Source organism: Erithacus rubecula (genome assembly GCF_903797595.1).
Source record: "Erithacus rubecula genome assembly, chromosome: 22".
Taxonomy (NCBI): domain Eukaryota; kingdom Metazoa; phylum Chordata; class Aves; order Passeriformes; family Muscicapidae; genus Erithacus; species Erithacus rubecula.
The window spans coordinates 6,435,399-6,441,757 of NC_136674.1; positions in this window are offsets into that span (position 1 = coordinate 6,435,399).

Consider the following 6,359-nt stretch of genomic DNA (forward strand, 5'->3'; position numbering starts at 1 on the left):
TTTCTTCCCTCTTCCAGCCCTCAGCAAATGTGGAGCTCTACAGCTTCAATCTAATAGTGGTTGAGACTCAGGAATGGGAGTCATGAGATCTGAGTCCTATTCCTGTCTCTAATACAGGGTGGTTTTCAATGAGTCACTTCCCCTCTGTCTTACTCAATATCCTTGTTTGTAAATGGGGTTAACAATACTGCCCCATCTCATGGAAAAGTTGTGAGTTCATTAATATCTATGAGCATTCCAGTAGCTGACATCCTGGAACATCTCCTTGGCTTTAGTAGCTCTGTGTCTGCCACTACTTATGTGGTGCCAAGGAATTTCAGGTGGCAATAATGGCATTGCTGTGGACTGCTAGGGGGTTCTGAATTGACTTCACCTCCTTAATAATTAATATTGCCAGGAGGGAGGACAAGAGGAAAAGCAGAAGTTAATTCAGTTCTCATTTACTAGAGGGTTTACCAGCTCATTACAGAATACACTCACTCTGGTATTTACCATTATGATGCTGTCTGCAATTTCCTGGGCATCTTCCTCTTTAGGATCCCTCTGGTTCCAAGTCCAGGCCCAGACTCCTATCACCCCTGACCTGAGCTGCTGACTCCATTTGGTAGATGCTGATGCAGAGTTGCAAATAGGTGATGCCACTCATCAGGCTCACTCATTGTCAGCTGCCTGGGACAATCTTCCCTTTTGATGACACTCAGTGCACAAAGACCCCCCCCCCTTTGATATTTTGGTCTTTTAGGGGAGCTAGAAATTACCAAATGCCAGACCTTAGTGAGTTGAAAATGGACATTTCAGACTTTTAAATAACACTGTCTTTGAAGCCCTGATCTCACTTCTTCCTTCATAGGACAGGAACCTACAGCTTTCAGAGCCCAGTTCTCCCTTCAGAAAGTCTGTCCCAGTTAAAGCTGACACTGTATCCATCAATACCTGCCTTAAATAAATATTTTCCATATTGGGTCAGTGGGCTAGACAGCTTGGAAGTTTGCTTTACTTAACTGAACACAAGTCCTTTGAACAGAGATTGTTGGTGGGCTGGGAGGGCTTGAGGATGGTTCAATCCAGTGTCTGTCCAACCTCTCCATCTGTAGGAAGGTGGAGGAAAATTCTTTGGGTTCTCAGGAAGACTGAAACCCCTCACTTTTTCCAGGAAGGAGCTGGTTTGTGTGTATTGCACTGCTGGTCAGGCCTTTCTGGGTACTTCTCCTTTCCTCTGAGTGCTGCCAGCAGCAGCCTTGGTTGGCTGGTAGCTCCATCAGCTGCACCCTCAGCTGGAGTGTCTCCTCTTGATGAAGAGGCTGGCAGACCTCAGGGGCAGGAAGGGGATCTGCAGAACCATCACCTACAGACACAGCTGCCTGCAGGACACACCAGAATGGAATGAGGGGTTTGACTTCCCTGAGCAACCCCTACAAAACTGTGGAGAGAAAGGAGAATCACATGGAGGAAAGGCAGGCAGAGGAACTAAAACTGGTGGTTTGGGTCTCTACCCAACCTCGGAGAAACCACAGTGCTTTTCTTCTGACAATGACTCCCCGTGTAGAATTGTGGTCCTGAAACATTGGGGTTGGAAGCTGCATGCAGGAAGATACAGGAGGCAACCCTGACATTGTAGAGTATGTGTGTGGTCCTTGTTGAAGAAGTGTATGAAGCAAAAATAAGCAAATGTAACAGATTTTTTCCCTTTGACTAGATCTTGCTAGTTTTACCATCTTACTTCTGGACTTGCCATATACAAAAAATTCACAGAATTATAGGATGGTTTGGATTGTCAGGGACCTTTAAAGATCACCCAGTCCAGCCTTTCTGCCATGGGCAGGGACAATGTGCACTAGATCAGGTCACTCAAAGCCCATTCAACCTGGCTAGAGCACTCATTGATGGAGAATCCACAACTTTCTGGTTTCCAAACTCAGCCCACAGCTGTGGCACCACTCCAGGCAGTGGCAGAGGGCTGTTCAAGGGGCTCCAGGAGCAGGGCTGATCCCATCCCATAGCCAGTGCCATGGAGCTGTGCTCCAGGAATGGGAATTTGGCTCTGCTCCTCTCACCTGATTGCCTTCCTCCCCCTCCAGTGTGACTGGCACCACTCACCTTCTGTGCCCACAACCTGGGCACCTTTCCAGCCCATTATTAGTCACCTTATGTCCATGTTCTTGAGATCAGCTGCCCCAGTCTTCCCTTATCTTTTTTCCTTTATCATATGTTACTTGGAAGGCAAATTTTGTGAGAATGATCATGTCTAGTTTAAATTTTTCCTTGCAAAGCACATAAGAAGCATTAATAATAGCAAAAGTACAATAAATCACAGCATCACAGCAACACATGAGTTAATGTTCCCTAAAACCCTATGTCAGCTTACTGAATTACAAGCAAATATATTTGATACATGAACTTACTCATGTACTTGCCAAGGCTCAAGGCCAGTTCACAGATTCACATCTCTCTCTGACACTGCTGCTCATGATATTTTGGCCTCCCCACAGGAGTGTAGGATGGCTATTGTCTCCTATACCTGGTGCTAAAGGTGTTAACAGCTACAAGAAATGCACCCAAGGAGAAGAGCTAGAACCTGGTTGAAAGGAGATTTAAAGAAGTTTTGCATATTTAGTGTTTTAAAGTTTGGCTTTGGGATGTGAGCATTTTGGAATTGTGGGAAGGGGCCTTACAGTTAATACTTCATCCACTCAGAAATAAAAGACTCTGCATCCTCAAGGAATTTCAAAGAATTTCTGCTGGCATAAATCGCTGTAACTCTGCTGATTTGAGAGAGGAAGGAGACAAGAAGGATGTCCTGATGGGGGGTAGGTTAATCCCCCTGGGGTTGCCAGACTGATGAACTATTCCCTGTTTTGCTACAGATTTCTTGCATGACCTTGGGCAAATCACTCTCCCTCTCAATATCACAGTTTCCCATCTGTAAACTGGTGAGAGCAACAACCGCCCTGCCCCAGAGGGGTGTTTGGAGGATAAATATGTTACAGGCTTGGAGCTGCCAGAGCACAATAGTGACAAGGTTCCTACGAATCCTGAAGATAGATAGAAGCTGACAATCAGGCAGACTGCTATTAGCAGCTGATTCATTCTCTCTGCTTAATGCATATTTTTAGCAGGCTGTTATTGACTAGACAGGCATACAAGTCTGTCAATTAACGACCTTATAATAAACTAAATCTCTGCACCAGTAGCCTTTGCAAGGATGAATTCAGAACTCCCCAACCCTGTGGCACAACACCTGCAATACTAATAAAGGGTGAAGATTTTGCTGTAAGTCAAGTGGAGATGCCATGTGCTGTGCCCAGGCACAACAGGCATTTCCACCAAGGGGTTCTGAGCAGCTTCGTGTGCAGTACACTGACAATTAAGGAGTCTTAGGTGGCCATGGATTTATTACAATGTGTTCATAAACTCTTGTCAAGGCACCATTTCAATACAATCATGGCCAGACATTCCAGTGATTGGTGCTTAGAGCCCCTCTTGCAAGCTGCAATATGATCAGGGAACACTGCTTAATTGTATTTCTTTTACAAAGTGATGAAATGTAAAGCTCTGCTCCTGGCTTGCTGGCTGGCACAGGAGTCTCAGCAAATATGTGATTCTCACACTGCAGCTGGACTCTAATGACATGAGAGGTGCTAATGCAATGCAACTGGAACCTTTAATTATCCTGGTGACTAATAGGAAATCTCTCAAAGGGTCCAAGAGAAAGGGCCTTATTCTTCATGGAGAGTTCTCTGAACTGTGCTTAGAAACGGGGACAGACAATTGGCAAATCTAAATAGACCTGAGACCCAGAACTGAGTGTCTAGGAGAAGGTTTCTCTTTCCTTTGGCAATTAGCTTGTCAGACATTGTAAGTAGAGAGAGGGAGATTAACACTGGACCATTACTGAGTTACAAGGATTGGTACCTAAACTTGTTCCACATCCAGCAGGTAACTGGCTAAACCTGCCTATGAAACAAAAAGATCTGGATTGACTTTGAATGTGTTTGTGTTCAAGGAAGAGGATGAGTGACAGACAGACAGCTGTCTCCCACTTGCTAATTGAGTGGTGACTGTCAGATCTTAATGTACCTTGGGGATCATTTCTGTTTGATACAGACAGATCATATTTCTTAAACTTTCTTTATCAAAAATCTTTTTATTACTGAAGCATCCAAGCTGAAAACCATGCAGGCCACATTGCCTGGATTTTATGGAGAAATGCACAATGTATATAGGGTTGGGTAGTTTGTCACATTACCCAGTGCTATTGCTGCCTGGTTTTGAGACTGATGCAGATTCAGCCTTGTGTCACCATCAGCTACATCAATTTTCCTCCACTAATTATGTCAACCATGGATATAAAGGGAACAAAGACTAATAGGACTTATATGATATTACCTGGCAGCTCAGAGGTCGGAGTAGTCTGCAGACATAAGAGGGAAAACTGTCTGCGTCTTTATTCACCCTTTCTCTCCAGCCCTTGACAAAACTTGGCTGTGCTGGATAATACACTCATGTGAGTGTGCAAGGGTGTGTGTGAGTGTGCCTTGGATTTCTCAGCTGAAAATGCTGCTGCATTCCCTTAAACTTAGCCAAACCAAAATCAGAGATTCCCTGTACATTCAAAATCACCTTTTGCCAGCTACTTCTAGTCATGAGCCCCTCAAAATGTAGAAGGAGCTCTATCAGTGCCTTTGAAGCAGGCAAATGTATTGTTGCTGCCACCATGCAAGCCCAGACAGTCCTTAGTCTGTTACTTCTCTCTGTTCCTGCTCTTCTGGTTAAATGCACCTGGGAATAAGTAATTGTTAATTTCATAAAAAATTCATCATAAACAAATGGGATGGGCAAGCCAGCTGAGCAAATGCTGGGGAAATGAGTTAAAAAACCCTGGGATTGGTATAATTGGTAGTGCACTTCTTGGGATCAGGATGAAAGCCGTGTATTTTATATGAAAGTAGAAGAGGGGACAGGCACTGGAGGGAGAGAAAGCATTCCATGTGTAACTGTGGCTTGGCAAAAGCATGGGCACTGTTGTTAGAAACACACAGAACAGATCACTGTCAGAGCAGAGGAGTGATGTGATAAGAAATTTAAAGGCCAATTTTAAATCTCTCGCAGCGATCTCTGATTTACATCAGTGCAAACAAGGGCAGAGACATGGCCTAAGCCAGAGCTGTAGGCATTGTTCAAATGTCTCGGTTGTTTTGTTTTTGTTTTGTTTCCTATATAGATAAAAGATAAAGCAAGCATATACTCTTTGTTAAATAATGCTCAGTGTTAAGGGACTTTCCAGGTCCTAAAGCTGAGGCGGAATGAGTTTGCTTACATGTGGGATTGCAGCTGATCCAAGAGCACAGAAAATAAACAGTGCATGTTCCTCCATCCCTTGAACCCTGTGAGCTACTTTTGTGGTTATCATTGCCTTTGCTGTTGCCTTATCTCTTGCCATGTTTACAGGATTCACCTTGTCTGCTGCCCAGAGCCTCCTGCCAATCACAGAGGCAGAGAGAGGTTGGTGAAGTGCAGCCTTTGGAATGGCAGGCAGCACTTTGACTGCACCAAACACCGTGGTGAGGGGACAGCAAGTGGAAATGTCAGTGGCACTGTGCAGAGCTGGGAATTAAAGAGCTCTGTTGGAAGGTGTGCTGAGCAGGGAGCCATTAACCAGAGGGAGTGTGTGCATGGGAGACCCACTGAGGTGTCTGACACTCGAGGTTGCTGCGGGTTTCCAGGCAGACTCAACTGCAGCATGATTAGATTTAGACCATTTCTTCTCTGTCGTTCCATTAGCGAGCAATAAAGCATGATGAATGTGGATGAGAAAAACTAGATCTGGGCTCTAAGGCACCCAATCATCTCTGCAAACCTAGACCCTTCCAGGGCAGGTAAGACTTCAACCACTGCCTTGCTTGTTCTTTCATTTCCTGTCTAGGTCAGAGACAGTTGTTATTATGGACGTCCAGGATTTGCACCATGGTGGAGTTCCCCACTGGTGGCAGCCTCTTCCAGACTGTTGGCCAATCTCTGTTACCATCCTGTCACTCCTGTCATGATCCCAAATGGATAATGCACATACCAAGCTGTAAACACATTTCTTAGCAATTAAGTGTCCTGGCTAGAAAACAACCCAATGGCAATATTACATAAAATTAAGTTGCCCAGGAGGTAATCCCATTTTGTTATTTGGCTGCCTGTCATTTTATAATTGAATGTCAAGAATTTCTTGTCATTGCTGCACGTTACATTTGTGTAACGATGAAGCGGCCGCCAAATGGCTGCAAGTCAAGAAGCACATCCAGCCTAATCCTAGGAACTACAGAGCCAGGCAATCCCAGCAGGGTTTGCTAACCCTAAAATAACTCTGAGGA